The following is a 16,905-nucleotide window of genomic DNA, read 5'->3' as shown; positions in this document are numbered from 1 at the left end:
CTAAAGCAGCTCCACTCGGCCAGCAGTTACTAAGTGACCTCATTTACAACTCGAGACAAATGAGCCGATACGTGAAGTCCAATGCCCGCTATAATTAACCACTGCGTTTGCGATGGATTGGGATTCTTTTCCTTCAGTTCTCGACCAGCCTTGGGGGCGGTGTGGGCGTTCGATGATTTGCAGGGGTCCTCCAAGCCGGGACGTTCATGGGGGGGGGGGGTCACACCATGTGGGTCCAGTGGCGTAGTAACTACATTGACAGCTCAGGAGGTGTGGCATTAGTAAACAAATTTTGTATGTATTTTATTATGCCACGTAAAGGCCCACTGAGCTGTATAGCTTCTTGTTCAGAAGTGACCTAAGCCACAAATGACAGCTCCAACGAAGTGGCTTGTCATCGTGTGGAAATGAAATGTAATAATAGCAGCCAAATACTCTAAAGTTGGGGTGGGGAACCTTTTTTTCTGACAAGGGCCATTTGGATATTTATATAACATCATTTGCGGGATATACAAAATTATCAACTTAAAAATTAGCCTGTTATATTTGGTCAAACATTTAATTAACTCACCCCTAACGTGATGGCTGGAACTGCATCTCTTTGGCGAGGCGTGTGATGATGTTAGCTGGTATTGACGATGTTGCTGCTACTCGCAACTGCTTTTCCAGGTTTGCTCCTAGATTTATTGAATTTCGAGTCCCGCCTGCGGTTGCCTTGGCAGGGCCACACCAAATGATTTCGCGGGCCTTACACAGCCCGTGGGCCGGACGTTCCCCACCCCTGCTATAAACGCGTGTTTCTAAATGTGAAGGGGAAAAAAACCGGAGGACTCGAAGAAAAATCCACGCGACCACAGGGAGAGAGACACCGCAAACTCTAAATATACAGCAGCAGCAGCAGCAGGCGTCAGGGTCGGGATCGATCCCACGACTTCCTGCACACCAGGCGAGGTAGTCAACATCTCCTAGCCACCGTGACGCCCAATCCGTCAGACTGGGTTCCCATTTTTGATTTGAATTGAATTAAAACGTCGAACGTAAATGAAAGCATATTCGTTGGGTCTTTCGGTAAAGTCACGTAGATAGGTTCAAATAAAATAACAAAAAACTTCGACGTTTCGATCGCTGCACAAGCGGTCGTTAACTCTCCACCTGATGACGACCGCTTGTGTTTCGATCGAAACGTCCTAGTTTTGTTTATTTAATTTTTATTTATTTGAACCTATCTACGAAAGACCCAAAGAATATGAATTCCTGCAGTCACGAAAGCTTTAAGTCAAGATCTAAATGAAAGCATTCTCAGTCATAAAAAAAAATTAAACCGCTTTTTAAACGAGTTTGTTGTTCTTTCTATACTGTTGTTGTTGACAACCTATCTCGTAGTGGTTGTCAAGGGGGGGGGGGCCCTCAACTCGTAGCTTTGGTCACCAGGGGTTGGGGCACGGCACCCCCTGCCCCCCACGCTCGTTACGCTCTTGGTGCCCCCCCCACTCCACAACCCGAGGCCTTCAAACTAAACCGAAATTATTACGTCAGACACCGTGACGTCGAAGCCCGGGGCGTTTCCCCCCCCCCCCCCAAAGCGCGGGGCCGGGGGCGGTCGTCTCAATTCGCCGTGTAGCTTGAGGACGGCTCTGCCTATAAAGAAACACTTTTGCCAACTGATGGCCCACTGGTTCGACCTGACATCAGTGTTACTTTCATTGCTTACTTGTATGCGTGTTGTATGTACGTTGAACTTCTTTTGCACCGTACGGCAGCCAACCGTGCTCATCCGAGGTGCAGGGGAAAGTGACAACAGCGCTAAACGCAAACAAATGTGGTTCTTAACGGGGGATCTGTATGACGGTGGCGACAAGGCTATGGTGATGATGATGATGAATACTCGTGGGAGGAGATGATGGTGATGGCGGCGGTGGCATGGAGGGATTAAGCTGGTGCGGGGCCTGTAGCATATGTTTATAAATAAATAAAAACACGTACATATTAAAACACTACATAGTAAAGTAATTGGATTTTTTTTATTTGCTATACAGCCACAGATAATACGACAAATCGCTAACCTTAAACACCCAGTCGTTCATAAAGGTTTTGAAGGAAGTATAGTACTATAGTAATAGAGCACGTGCAGAATCACTGAACCGGAATTTAGCGCGGCGCCCTTGAAAGTGCGGCGCCCGTAGCTACATATGTAGCTACTTTTGCTACTAGGATAATCCGGCACTGGGAGTGACGCTCACAACAACGAGTGGAGCGCCGGGCGCGTAAAACGCAGCAAGTTGGCACAGTGGAGGGTACAGCTGGTGCATCTGCCGGGCGCGTAAAACGCAGCAAGTTGGCACAGTGGAGGGTACAGCTGGTGCATCTGCCGGTCATTTCAGTCAGCCAACACATGGCACCTGCTGGGTCTGTCCCGAGACCTCCTACCGTCAGCGAGCCTTCGACACTTCACGTGGCAGCCTCAGAGTGCACCTAGCCTGGCACAGGCGCCGTGGTGACGTCACCGTAACTTAGTGGTGAATGGCGGGGTGATTGGTATTGGGATGGCTATGGTGATTACGATACTAATGAATCCTATTTCATGAACGCATCTGTATCCAGCAATGCCTTGGCGAGTCTCGAGACATTTTTTTCCAGAGGCTCCTGCCTTGTTATTGTTTTCCCTCGGTAGGGGATGCGATGCTGCTGCTGTTGTTGTTGTCGTGTGATTCCGATTGACTAATTAGCAGGTGACGTTTCAGCATTTGGATGTTTGACCAATACCAGTTACGTTGTACGTTTTTTTAATTATTTTTGAGCAAATTACATGATGATGACGATTATTCAGTTTACCACACTGTAGGCTTTCGCGACCAATATCATCCATAATAGATGGCTTTTTTAAGTTTAGATCACGTACATAGAAATATGTCGTTTAACCCGCCACTGCCTTGACAGCCAATGAGTAAGGTTTGTCACGTAAACAAAGCGTGCCAATTCGTTACTAGTGCAGCAGCACAGCGGTGTGTTGGAGAGCAAATACACAACATTTACAATCTTTACATGACAAACCTTACTAATTGGCTATGTCGGGTGGTGGCGGGTTTAACGACACATTTACCCGATCTAACCTAAAACACCCTCTGTTGTGAACGATGATTATGATAGACAACTAGAGAATGAATGTCTCCCCATGCCGTTGTAGTTATGGTCATTATTAGACCTTTGACCATACTTCACCATGCTGGTCAGTACAGTTTTATGAATGCGGGGGAGGGGGGGGGGGTAGCAGTCCTGGTTCACACATCCCTCACCACCTGAAGTTATCCGTGGGCAGGAAACGAACTCGGTTGGGGTTCGTACGAAGTGCAGTGCGCTAACCGCTAGGCCCACCGCTCCATCTAAAAAAGAAGACGTCATTTGGACGTCATTGTCGGCGCTACACCGCGCTGCAAGCGTCACGACGCAGCGGTGGTCCTCACGGTGTCGCTGCTGCCCCGTCGAGTGAGCTGCAGGATTCTCTCCATCGGAAGTTGCCACTTCAGATTCAGCTGCGGCAACAGCAGCAACAGTTGCAGCTGCTGCAACTGCTGCTGCAACTGCTGCTGCAACTGCTGCAACTGCTGCTGCAACTGTTGCAACTGCTGCTGCAACTGTTGCAACTGCTGCTGCAACTGTTGCAACTGCTGCTGCAACTGTTGCAACTGCTGCTGCAACTGTTGCAACTGCTGCTGTTTTCCCATGCGAACGCGCGCGGGTGGTGGGGCACTGCGGCGAGTCCATCATCATCATCTGTTTTTCTTTGTTTGCTGCCACCGTCCGTCAAGAAATTGATTCCGTACACGGAACCGAGGAACCGTCCGACCAGGTCTAGGGCACGATGAGTGAAACCTCGCTGCCCTTGACACACGGGGCCAGGGCGAACGCCGTCGTGAGTCTGGCTGCGTGTTCCAGCGGAGTGTGAAGCGTCGGGTTCCAGCCGCTCCTATAACGTTCCGTCTTCCGACTGTTTCGACAATCACTGATTTTTAACTGGAACTACCGCCACCCACCAAAGACAAAGATCCCCCGTATAGCCTTGAAGAAACTGTTCAAATTATGTTTTGCGAGCACCGATGAAGGCCGTCACGGTGGACGGCCAACACCACGCCCGGCCGCCTTTGTCTCCCCAGTGGCAATGTCCTTTCTGGGGGTGCGAGACATGGCCAGATGTTTTTGTTGAGAAGGTAAATAATCGAAAACACAAATTGAGCACGGGCACGTATAAGTACAACTTACTTTGTTTCATCAAACCGTGAGTGACTGACTGAACAAGCAAACGATTTGTGTGTTAGTTTGCTGTCCGTGCACCGCACCTTCGATTAGCACGGTCGGCTACGTACGGTGCGAAAGAAATCACGCATGCGAACGTTCATATTCAGGGTGCTTCAGAAAAACGTTAACACTTAAATGGAAATATCGTTTTTAATGGAAAAAGAACGGATATTACACTTTAGCGTTATAACAAATGTAATGTCAATAGCTTCAAAAAGTCAAAGAGTCTCCACTTGTTCGCCCTCATTATCAACACGTGGCCTGGAATCTTCCCCAGGTGACCTCCGGAGCCCGGAGGCAGCAGCAAATTTCTTGTGGCGATGTTACAAATTATCCGAAGTGTTAACATATTTTTGAAACACGCTGTATACATTTGACTTGACCGAGTGACTGATTGACTGATCTAAATTGAGCGAGGTTATATGAATGTCCCCCCCCCCCCACTGTCTCGACTCAGTTGAGACGGCGCTTCCAAAGCGCACGCCTTGTGCATGATCCCTGGCACGACGGGAGGAGGGGGTGGACCCCGATCCTCGGGTCACAGTCGCTCTCTCTCTCTCTCTATTTCTCTCTGTCGATCACATATCGCGTGAAAGTGTCACGCGTGAGGTCGCTGGAACGAAGTGAAAAGAGAATGTGGCAGAGTAACTTGGTGCAGCGCTGGCTAGGCGATGTTAACAAAACCTCGCCTGGTATACATGAGGTCGTGGGTTTAATCCCGACCCTGACGCCTGCTGCTGTGTATTTGGAGTTTGCGTGTCTCTCTCCCTATCATCACCGTGGCTAGGAGATGTTAACCAACCTCGCCTGGTATGCAGGAGGTCGTGGGTTTGATCCCGACCCTGACGCCTGCTGCTGTATATTTGGAGTTTGCCTGTCTCTCTCCCTATCATCACCGTGGCTAGGAGATGTTAACCAACCTCGCCTGGTATACAGGAGGTCGTGGGTTCCATCCCGACCCTGACGCCTGCTGCTGTATATTTGGAGTTTGCCTGTCTCTCTCCCTATCATCACCGTGGCTAGGAGATGTTAACTACTTCGCTAGGTATACAGGAGGTCGTGGGTTCCATCCCGACCCTGACGCCTGCTGCTGTGTATTTGGAGTTTGCCTGTCTCTCTCTTTCTCCGTGGTCGCGTGGATTTTTCTCTGGGTCCTCCCGGTTTTCCCTTCCCATGTTTAGAATCACCATCGCGCGTTTAGAGTATTTGGCCCCCTGCTAGAAATGTCCACGTGACAAGCCGCTGCGTTTGATTATAATTTGTGGGCAGGTCGCATCTGAAAAAAAGAGCCATACGGCTACGTGGGCCTTAGCTGGTAAAATAAATAAAAAATCTAAAAAAAATAGAACCACTGCCTCAGCGCCTCCCCTGATCTGCTGCTGCTACTGAATTCTGAGGACAAGCAACACCGTCCAAAGACAAAGGTCCCCCGTATAGCCTTAACATACTTTTGGGGCAAGTGCTGTTAGCGGGTAGCACCCAAGGAAGGCAGAGGAGGCTGCGGTGTGGCCAACACCACGCCCGGCCGCCTTTGTCTCCCCAGCGCCGACGTTTACACGCCGCACCTGATGCTCATTTGGAGACAGATTGCGCCCTAGAGGGGTGTGGGAGGTGTTATTGTTGTTTTTGTTGTTATTGTTTTTGTTTACGCTGAGCCAGACCGCGATATTGCCACCTCCTGACGCCGTTGCACGGGGGGCGCCCTGGAGTCGCCCCCCCCCCGCCTCGCGCCTCCCTCCCTCCCCCACGCCCGCCCCCCCCCCCCACCTCCCTTTGGGTAATGCGATCGCAATTCCCCAAATCGAATGCGGCCGCGCCCTCTGCAACGCGCGCGCCGGCAAACAATGCAGCGTGGGCACTTTTGACGGCCGGTGCAGAGTGGGGGGGGGGGGGGGGCACCCCTCTCCCCCCTCCCCCCTCTCCCCCCTCCCCCTTCTCCCTCTCTCACCTCCCCCCTCTCTCACCTCCCCCCGCCACCGCCCTCCTCCCCCCGTCGTGATTATTTCTCCGTGTCACCTTAGCTTTGACAGTGGACGAATTTGGCGGAGAAAGAGGCAGAGAGGGCGCGTTATTTATGCTGAGATGAGCCGCATTTGTGGCGAGATCGGACGGTTTGAGAAGCAGCTCTTTATATATAGTGCAACAAAAACCCATCTAAATGTTATTTCCAATACGTGATATAAATATCTCGCTTTGGAATGTAATAGTTCATCCCGTTCGTGCTTTCGGTGCCATGGCACGCGACGCAGAAATCCGTTCGGCTCTCTTTGTGCAGCAGTCGCCGCAGCTTCGTGTTAATGGAGAGCGCCCCGCGGAAGTGGATATCCTGGAGCTACTACTTGCCTCTGAGATATTTCAAGTGAACCTCTGGCTGACGCACTCGAAAGCAGCACTTTGCCCCATCTGCCCTGCATGCTACGAGCAAAATTGTCCAAATCAAAGCGATGATGGTCCGACCTATATTCAAAATGCCACAGCTGGAATGTAGGCACATTTAATGTGCTGTCTGTTGTTGTTGTTGTGCTATCATCAAGGACCGGGCTGAGACCATTAACGAATCCCACTTGAGGACCTGGTTTAATCACCGGCAGCTGTCTGGTTTATTGGCCAGAGCCTTGGCGCTCTGACCTCTGACCTCTGAGCCACCGGGACACCTCCAAAAAGGCAGCGTACTTAATTAGTAAACCAACAGAAAATGTCCATGTTTGTTTAGTCATGGTCTGTCCACTGCTGGATGAAGACCTCGCCAGGAGATTTGCCATCGCCTTACTTCACCCCTGGGCGTCAGCTGATCTCTTCGCTTGATCGCAAATGCATACTTTGAGTCACCAGTGCTGTGACCAATCGACTTTGGCACTCTGAGATTGTTGCATTGTTTTAGTAACTTATAATTAAAATCGATGATGATGATGGTGACAGCGGTGTTGTGACGACATGGCAATGATGGTGGCAGTGGTGGCGATGGTGATGATGGTGGTGGTGGTGATGATGATGGTGGTGACGATGATGGGTGTGATGATGATGGTCGCAGCGGTGTTGTGACGATGAATATGGTAATGACGGTGCCAGTGGTGGTGATCATGGTGGTGATGGTGGCAGTATTGGTGATTATGCTGGTGGAAGTGATGGTAGTGATGGTAGTGTTGGTGATGGTGGTGGTGATGATAATGATGGCTCAGTTGATTTTAATCGATAAAAAGACAAAAACGTTCACTCCGTAACTTTACTGAAATAAAAAGTACAATATTTTAAAATAGATAATATCTCAAGTTGAGACATTCACATTAGCGCAATTTATAAAACAAAAATGTACAGTTGTTGTCAATACACTGCTGAAAGAAGGCCTCCACACGCTTTTCAGCCATGGGGTTGTTTGACCATACTTCACCATGCTGGTAGTACAGTGCCGTACTAGAGTCGTCGTAAACGAACAAAAATACAAATTTCCACATTAAAACATCCAAATAGACGCATGAATTGTCCAACAATTTTACAACAATGCCCGCAAGACGTACAACAATGCCCGTACAACAATGCGCGCAAGACGTACAACAATGCCCATACAACAATGCCCGCAAGACGTACAACAATGCCCGCAAGACGTACAACAATGCCCGTACAACAATGCCCGCAAGACGTACAACAATGCCCGCAAGACAATGCTCACAAGACGTACAACAATGCCCACAAAACGTACAACAATGCCCGTACAACAATGCCCGCAAGACGTACAACAATGCCCGTACAACAATGCCCGTACAACAATGCCCGCAAGACGTACAACAATGCCCGTACAACAATGCCCGTACAACAATGCCCGTACAACAATGCCCGTACAACAATGCCCGTACAACAATGCCCACAAGACGTACAAAAATGCCCGCAAGACGTACAACAGTGCACGCATGTTTCTCGCCCGTAAGTAGAAAAAAACGTTCTCATTATTATAATTATTATTTAATCGTGGACGCAGTGTCTGTAAAATATACGCTCGTGTGCAGAGTACTGCCTAATGGCACCAATTGAATTTTGTTAATGAAGCAATTAATCAAGTGCATTATTAATTGCGGTGTAATTCGAGCTAATGAAGGATGGTCACATTTAAGGATTGCTTAGCCGTGGTGGCTGCACCGTGTACTCGGGATTATACGGCGCTCACGGAAAGTAAGACGCATCCCGAACGTGTGCCCGCCCTCACTTAAACTCATAAAAAGATACTCTTTGCACTGTTTCCACCTGAAGACGGAAGCTTGTGATGCCTCCGAAACGTCGTGTTTTAATTGCATTTTATTTATTTATTTATTTGTTTTTACCTACGTGACTTTACCGAATAAAACCAAAGAGTATGCATTCTTGCAGTCACGAAAGCTTCAAATCTAGAATCATACAAAGATCCCCCCGTGTAGCCTTAACAGACTGTTGGGGCAAGTGCTGTTAGCGAGCACCTATGAAGGCCGGCACGGCACACGAGGGGGTGGGTGGCCAGCAACAACGCCGGGCCGCCTTTGTCTCCCCAGTGGCGATGTTGAGACACCGCAACAGGCACTCATTGATGGCTGAGTCGACCTAGGGGAGGCCCAGGACCGATTCGGATAATCGTCACCGGTGTTTTGTGGCCGTGGGCGGGAATCGAACTCGGGTCGCCAGGGTATCGTAGCGCAGCGCTCGGTCTCACACGCACATGCAACGCGCTCACTTACCGGACTATGACGCACCCGCAAATGTTTTGCTTTAAATACGGTAAGGGGAGGAAGGGGGTAGGAATTGCATCGTCTGATCGGGAGGTTACGGTAATGTGCATGTGTGTAAGAGGCTATTTGGAATGTGGACGGTTCGGGATGGGAGGGGGGGGGAGAAAATCGCGCGTCTGTGCTTCTCTGCAACGCACAGCTTTTAAACTCGGAATACTGCACGCAAATGCAGAGTCGTCGCCCAGTAATTGAATTCCCGCTGTTTTGAGTTTAATTAAAGCGCAAGCGGCATGATGTGGGGGGGGGGGGGCTGATTCGTTAGAGAAAGAGAAACCGTGAGTCGTTAGGGTTCGAAGTTCATATCGCTCATCACAGCATCATCACCATCTTCACCATCACGACCGTGATCATCATAACAGCAGTAATCATCTTTACAATCATTATCAACATCACCATCAGACTCGTTATCATTGGTGATCATCATTATAATCATCACGACAATAATCATGTAATCAGCATCATGGTCATAATGAACATAATCACCGTCATGATCATAACGATTAGAACCATCGTCATTATATGATCAGAATCACCGTCATGATCAATCATAATAATAATAATCATCATAATGATCATAATAATCGTCATTATAATGATCAGAATCATCGTCATGATCATAATGATCAGAATCATCATCATAATGATCATAATCACCATCATGATCATAATGATCAGAATCATCGTCATGATCATAATGATCGCAATCACCATCATGATCAACATGATCGCAATCACCGTCATGATCATAATCATCATAACGATCACAATCACCGTCATGATCATAATCATCATAACGATCACAATCACCATCATGATCATCATAATGATTGTGATCATTGGTATCGTGGTCCATCGTCAGCTTGTGCTGATGCCCTCCCCGCCCCGACTCGTGGGTCACGTGTCGTCCGCAGGTGGCGCTCTCCGACCGCCCTTAACGCGATTTCGCTCCCTCGCTGCTTCACTGTTTGGCGGCTCCGCTTGCCTCTACCCGGCAAAGCCTCGCCGAGTCTCAAGACTCTGGACTCTCAGGAGGAGGGTCCTGCCAAGTTTGAGAAGTAAGGATGCGACTTTGATGCTGCCGGACATCGTAGGTGCTCGCTCATAGCACTTGCCCTTACATTCTGCCAAGGCTATACACGGGGGGGGGGGGGGGTCAGAATCTGTCTTTATACTGCAGGAAACCGATGAGCTGTAAAGCTCTTTTTTTTTACAGATGTCCAGTAGGGGCACGGGGTCAGAACGTTGCAACAACAAACAGTACAAACAAACCATGATCGTAGTCTTTTTTTTAATTCGTGATCCCGATCGAGTGATTTGCAGGTGGTGTTTTTTGTTATTGACGATTGTTTGTTGCAGCATTGCGATGTTTGGCCATGCAATAGCACCAGTTGGTTCGGTTGTGAGTTCTATTTGTTAGCTCTGGGAGCACACCAGAAGGGATTACACCGGCGCAGGCGACACGAGGATCTGCTCAGCTCCACACGGATTGACTCGACAAATCCGTCCACACTGCCGGCCATTTGAGTCCTTGCCAGGCCAAGTTCAGCTTAGCTCCCCCAGAGCTTCCGATATCGGGAGCATTCGGAATTCAGATTTGTCACGCGCAGTGAGAGATGCGCTTGAGACCGATATCATCACACCGAGTTGTATAATGAGCACAATAAAAGTAGAGGGTTTCGCATCTTGCATGTTGGGAAGCATTGGCAGTCATAACAATGAAATAAATATATCTACACTTGCCGCAGCTCCCGATTAGCACGGTTGGCTGCATACGGTGCGAAATAAGTTTAACATTCATACTGCCCATAGACTAACACTACCCATACACTCAACACTGCCCATAGACTGACACTGCCCATAGACTCAACACTGCCCATAGACTCAACACTGCCCATAGACTCAACACTACCCATAGATATAGTAATAGGTTTTACCCTTTTAACTGGCACAAAAACTGACACCTTTATTCAAGGCGTTATGTTTGCAATAACCACAACACAAGCAGTCAAAATGCCAACAAAAGAGACAACTCTGATAATAATATGCACTGTCCTTGAATTTGATTGGTCCACACCCGAGACGGCTTTTCTTAGAGCCTAGTCTCCACTGGTGTTGGACCAGAAGACGCCAAAAGGCGTACAACTCAAAAACAGCGCACTACCATAGACTCAACACTACCCATAGACTAAAACTCTCCATAGACTAACATTGCCCATAGACTAACCCTACCCATAGACTAACACTACCCATAGACTCAACACTGCACCTCCAATTAGCACGGTTGGCTACGTACGGTGCGAAAGAAGTTCAACAACACTGATAATCACTTTGGCAATCTACTGCTGGATGATGCCTCTTCCACGTCACATCGGTCGTGGGGGTTGTTTGACCATGCTTCACTCTTCTGGCCAGGGAAACTTGGGTGGTGGGTGGAGGGTGGGGGGGGGGGGAAGTCGTGAGGGGGGGGGGGGGCTGGTGATTTAGAACAACAGCCATCATCACCATCACCATCGTGTTGGTGATTTAGAACAACAGCCATCATCACCATCACCATTGTGCTGGTGATTTAGAACAACAGCCATCATCACCATCGTACTGGTGATTTAGAATAACAGCCATCATCACCATCACCATCGTGCTGGTGATTTAGAACAACAGCCATCATCACCATCACCATCGTGCTGGTGATTTAGAACAACAGCTATCATCACCATCACCATCGTGCTGGTGATTTAGAACAACAGCCATCATCACCATCGTACTGGTGATTTAGAACAACAGCCATCATCACCATCACCATCGTGCTGGTGATTTAGAACAACAGCCATCATCACCATCACCATCGTGCTGGTGATTTAGAAAAACAGCCATCATCACCATCACCATCGTGCTGCTGATCTACAACAACAGCCATCATCATCATCGTGCTGGTGATCTACAACTAGAGCCATCATCACCATCACCATCGTGCTGGTGATCTACAACTAGAGCCATCATCACCATCACCATCGTGCTGCTGATCTACAACTAGAGCCATCATCACCATCACCATCGTGCTGGTGATTTAGAAAAACAGGCATCACCACCATCATCATCGTGCTGGTGATTTACAACAACAGCCATCATCACCATCACCATCGTGCTGGTGATTTACAACAACAGCCATCACCACCATCATCATCGTGCTGCTGATCTACAACAACAGCCATCATCACCATCATCATCGGCTGCTGCGAGGGTGAGCGGGAGTTGGCGTGATGATGGTTGACTCTCCTTGTCGAGATCGGCAAAGGCGTTGCGGTTGCATTTGTGGCGAGCGCTCTGCGTGTAACGAGTGCCACCTTACACAACGTGTTCATTGGGCGACCGAGGAATCAAATTGCAGCTCAGTGGTGAAGGGAGGAAGGGAGGAGGAAAAAAACCCAAACCCCCCCCAAAAAAGGTGAGCGCGTGATTTTAAAGGTGAGCGCGTGATCTGTACGCGCTGTTCACCGATTCCACATCTCCCGTGGGGGGTGGTGGGGGATGGTGGGGGGTGTGGGTGGGACGAGCCGACGACGGTGGCAGCAGTACCCTGGGGCGCGTGGTAGTGGCTGCGGTGGGCGGGGGGCGGGGGGGGGGAGGCTTCGATGGTGTCGTGGTATCCATCACGAACGAGAGGTCGGTCAAGCGAACAACCGCCCCCTACTCCCCCCGGGGGGCGCGTGCGCAACAACAGAAAAAACCACGAGAGAGAGAGAGAGAACGTCCTCTGAGCAACATTCGCTCGCTTGATTTAATATGCCGGGCTCTACTGACAGGCAACCTGTAATGAATTAGGTCTCTTAATTGAAAGCCTAATGAATACCGGTAATTAGTTGTGCGCTCGCCGGTAAATTCATCAGCGGCGGCTGTTTGCGGGAATGTTTTTTTGCGCGTGTGTGTGTGTGTGCGCGTGGGTGGTTCCGTGGTTCCGTGGATCGGTGGTTCGTGCGTGCGCGCGCGGCTCTGTGGTTTCGTTGTTTAGGCGCTGGCGTTGGGCTGTAGTTTGAGGCTCGTCGACACACGCAGACAGAGAGAGAGAGAGAGGGCGCGAGTGGGGGTGGTTTGAAAGCTTTCCAACCGAGGTTCAGAATCGCAAATCCAAATGTGCGTCGTTTAGACCGGAGGAATCCGATGAGCTATGAAGTTCCTTTTTTTTCGCTCCCCACAGATGTCCAATTCGGTTGAAAGCGCCTTACGCGCTAGCTCTGCTTGTTAACGATCTAGGTGGAGGGGTGGGTGGGGGGGGGATAACTGTTGTCAAGATCGTCCAATGTGAACTCAACTTTGGGTGTACGGTTGAGTTGCTGCGGGGGAATCGTCCGATTTAAAAACAGGCCACGTTGGCCAAAGGGGTCCCCCAGAACTTTGAGCAACGGGCGCGGGTTGGCACTATGAGCGTCGAAAAGACGCCCCGTACACCCCGCACCCACGATTAGCACCGTTCGCCACGTACGGTGCGAAAGAGGTTCAACATACGTACAACGGTTAAGTTGCCATTGGGCCCTAGCCGTATTGAACTTGACAACTTGCACAATGTGGCTTATTCATTATGGATGGAGGCGCAGGATCTTTAACGACCACGGTGAAGCAGGCGGGCGCATATTTCATTGTTAATGCACGCGCAGTCATCTCACTGGCAGGCAGTCATCATCTCACGAGCAGTCATCATCTCACTGTTAGTCATCTCACGACTGTCCCCAATAGGCCAACACCACCGCTGCTTAACAGAACTTAACGCAATCACGAACCTCGTTCTGGAGACTATAAATAACAACATTATACTGGTAGGAACGAAGTTGTAAACTGAGTGTACCAGCCTGCAATAGATTAATGTGTCCGTCCGTCCGTCCACCTTTCAATACTTTAACGAAGTGAAATCTCGTGCTGTTGGGTGTAAAATCAGCAATAGACAGCGCAGAGACTTGATATGTCTTATTGCACCCAACATTTGGAAGTCACATTATCTCATTTGCGAACTTCGCTTTTGGGGATGTGGCAAATTCACACACAGCCCACAGCCGAATACCATTTGCGAGGCGAAGTTCGAAGGCACCGTGACGTTACTTTGCCAATGTTCCTACCAGCCCACCCTGCAGGGACCTGTTATTAGCAATGCCTCCTTCACGTATCCGTGTCTCCGCGTAAAAAAATAAAATAAATGTAAAGGAATATTTCTTACACGTCCCATCAGTCGCACAGCCTTCTGGGAGTGCGTCATCTCGCCAGGGTCGTTCCGTTCGTTGCTCTTCTCCCGCACCTCCGATTAGCACGGTTAAACTACGTACGGTGCGAAAGAAGTTCAACATACACACTGCCCACAGACTAACACTGCCCATAGACTCACCACTGCACCTCCGATTAGCACGGTTAAGCTACGTACGGTGCGAAAGAAGTTCAACATACACACTGCCCACAGACTAACACTGCCCATAGACTCACCACTGCACCTCCGATTAGCACGGTTGGCTACGTACGGTGCGAAAGAAGTTCAACATACATATAAAGCAAACTTCTGCACAGGTTTGGACATTCACAGCGTCTCATCAATGGCTCACTGGTAGCAGATATCACGACGACGATTATTATTATTCGAGTGCAATCTGTGTTATTGTATACATATTGTTTTTGCAAGTTATATATTTATTTAAAAAGCGGCAAGCACATTTGTTATCGGGTGGAGTTTGGTGAAATGCTCCGCCCAATACACTCGGGGGCCTAATGATAAGCCGCGCGCCATCGTTCGTGTGTCGGAATTTATCTGTAAATAGAATACATGGCGCGGCTTCGCTTTATGCGTAATTACGAACTCTGTGGGGGTAATAAGCCACATGCCGAGAACCTTGTTACGCTAATTGCGGCTGCTGGCAATGCACACAATTTGCTTGACAACGTCTTCCCCCGATGTTTTTTAAAATATATATTTTTTTATTCGCGTATTGCGTTATTAGTGCCGCAGGAAGAACGCGGCGGAGATGCGGAGCGGTGCAGGGTAGCACTGACGACGCCTGCTGCTGTAAATTCGGGAGTTTGCGCGTCTCTCTCTCTTCTCTCTCTCGTCTTTCTCTCTTCTCTCTTCTCTCTCTCTCCCCGTGGTCGCGTGGATTGTGTCTGGGTCCTCCGGTTTGTTTCTCCCCTCCCACGTTTAAAAATCAACAACACGCTCGCACGCTCGCGTTTACACACGCGAGCGTGCAGCAGGAGCAGCAACAACAACAATCGCCATTCGCCACCAAGTGGAGGTGACGTCGCCGCGTCGCTTGTGCCAGGCTGCGTGCACTTGAAGAGCACGTGAAGTTGTCAAAGACCTCCTCACGCAGGAGGTCACGCGGGATAGGTGCCGTGGGTCGACTGACCTGAGACGGTTTTCTACCTTTGTGCACGCGTCCTATTGCACACGTGCAACTCACGCGTCCTATTGCACACGTGCAACTCACGAACGAATTACACACGTGCAACTCACGCGTCCCATTACACACGTGCAACTCACGAACGAATTTCACACGTGCAACTCACGCGTCCCATTACACACGTGCAACTCACGAACGCATTGCACACGTGCAACTCACGAACGCATTACACACGTGCAACTCACGAACGCATTACGCACGGTTGCCATGACGCACAGGCTCGCATGCACTCGCAGGCACACTCCGTCAGACAAAGGCAAAGATCCCCCCTAGAGTCTTTATAAGACTCTTGGGGCAAGTGCTGGTAGCGAGCACCTAATGAGGGTCGGCACAGCACACGAGGGGGTCGGTGGGTGGCCAACACCTCGCCCCGCGGCCGCCTTTGTCTCCCCCAGTGGCGATGTTTACACACCGCTCCAGGTTCTCATTTTTCTCATTCGAGGCTGAGTCGACGTAGGGGTAGGCCTAGGACCGGCTCAGATAATCGTCACTGGTAATGGTGGCCGTGAGCGGGAATCGAACTCGTGCGGCCGGGTTCGTAGTGCGCGCCACGTTCACCACTGCGCCACCGCTCCATACATAGCTCCCCGGCACACACACACACAAACACACAACCACACATATACACAAACACGCAAACACATACACAAACACACACATACACAAACACACAAACACGCACAAACACACACAATCACACACAAAAACACACAAGCACACACAATCACACACAAACACACATAATCACACACAAATACACACAAAAACACACAAAAACACACAATAACACACAATCACACACGAACACACACAAAAACACACAAAACACACACAATCACATACAATCACACACAAACACACACAAACACAAACACACACACAATCACACACAAATACACACAAAACACACAAAAACACACAATCACACACTAACACACAAAACACACACAATCACACAAATCACACACAAACACACACAAACAAACACAAACACACACACACAATCACACACACACAATCACACACACAATCACACACACAAACACACACAATCACACACAAAAACACACAAAAACACACACAATCACACACAATCCCACACGCAAACATACACACACAGACGCACACAAACACACACACACAAAAACACAATCACACACACACAAACACACACAAACACACACAAACACACACACAATCACACACACACAGACGCACACAAACACACACAATCACACACACATACAAATACACACAAACACACACACAGACGCACACAATCACACACAACCACACACACAATCACACACACAATCACACACACAATCACACACACAGACGCACACGAACACAGGTGCTCACGTCTCTCTCCGCTGATTTTTTTCTTCCTATCTTGATATGTGTGGCCCTGCAATTAATCAGACAAATTA

This window comes from Petromyzon marinus, chromosome 34 (assembly GCF_048934315.1).
Source record: "Petromyzon marinus isolate PM22_M1 ecotype Great Lakes invasive population chromosome 34, UKy_Petmar_22M1.pri1.0, whole genome shotgun sequence".
Lineage (NCBI taxonomy): Eukaryota > Metazoa > Chordata > Hyperoartia > Petromyzontiformes > Petromyzontidae > Petromyzon > Petromyzon marinus.
This window is presented reverse-complemented; position numbering follows the sequence as displayed.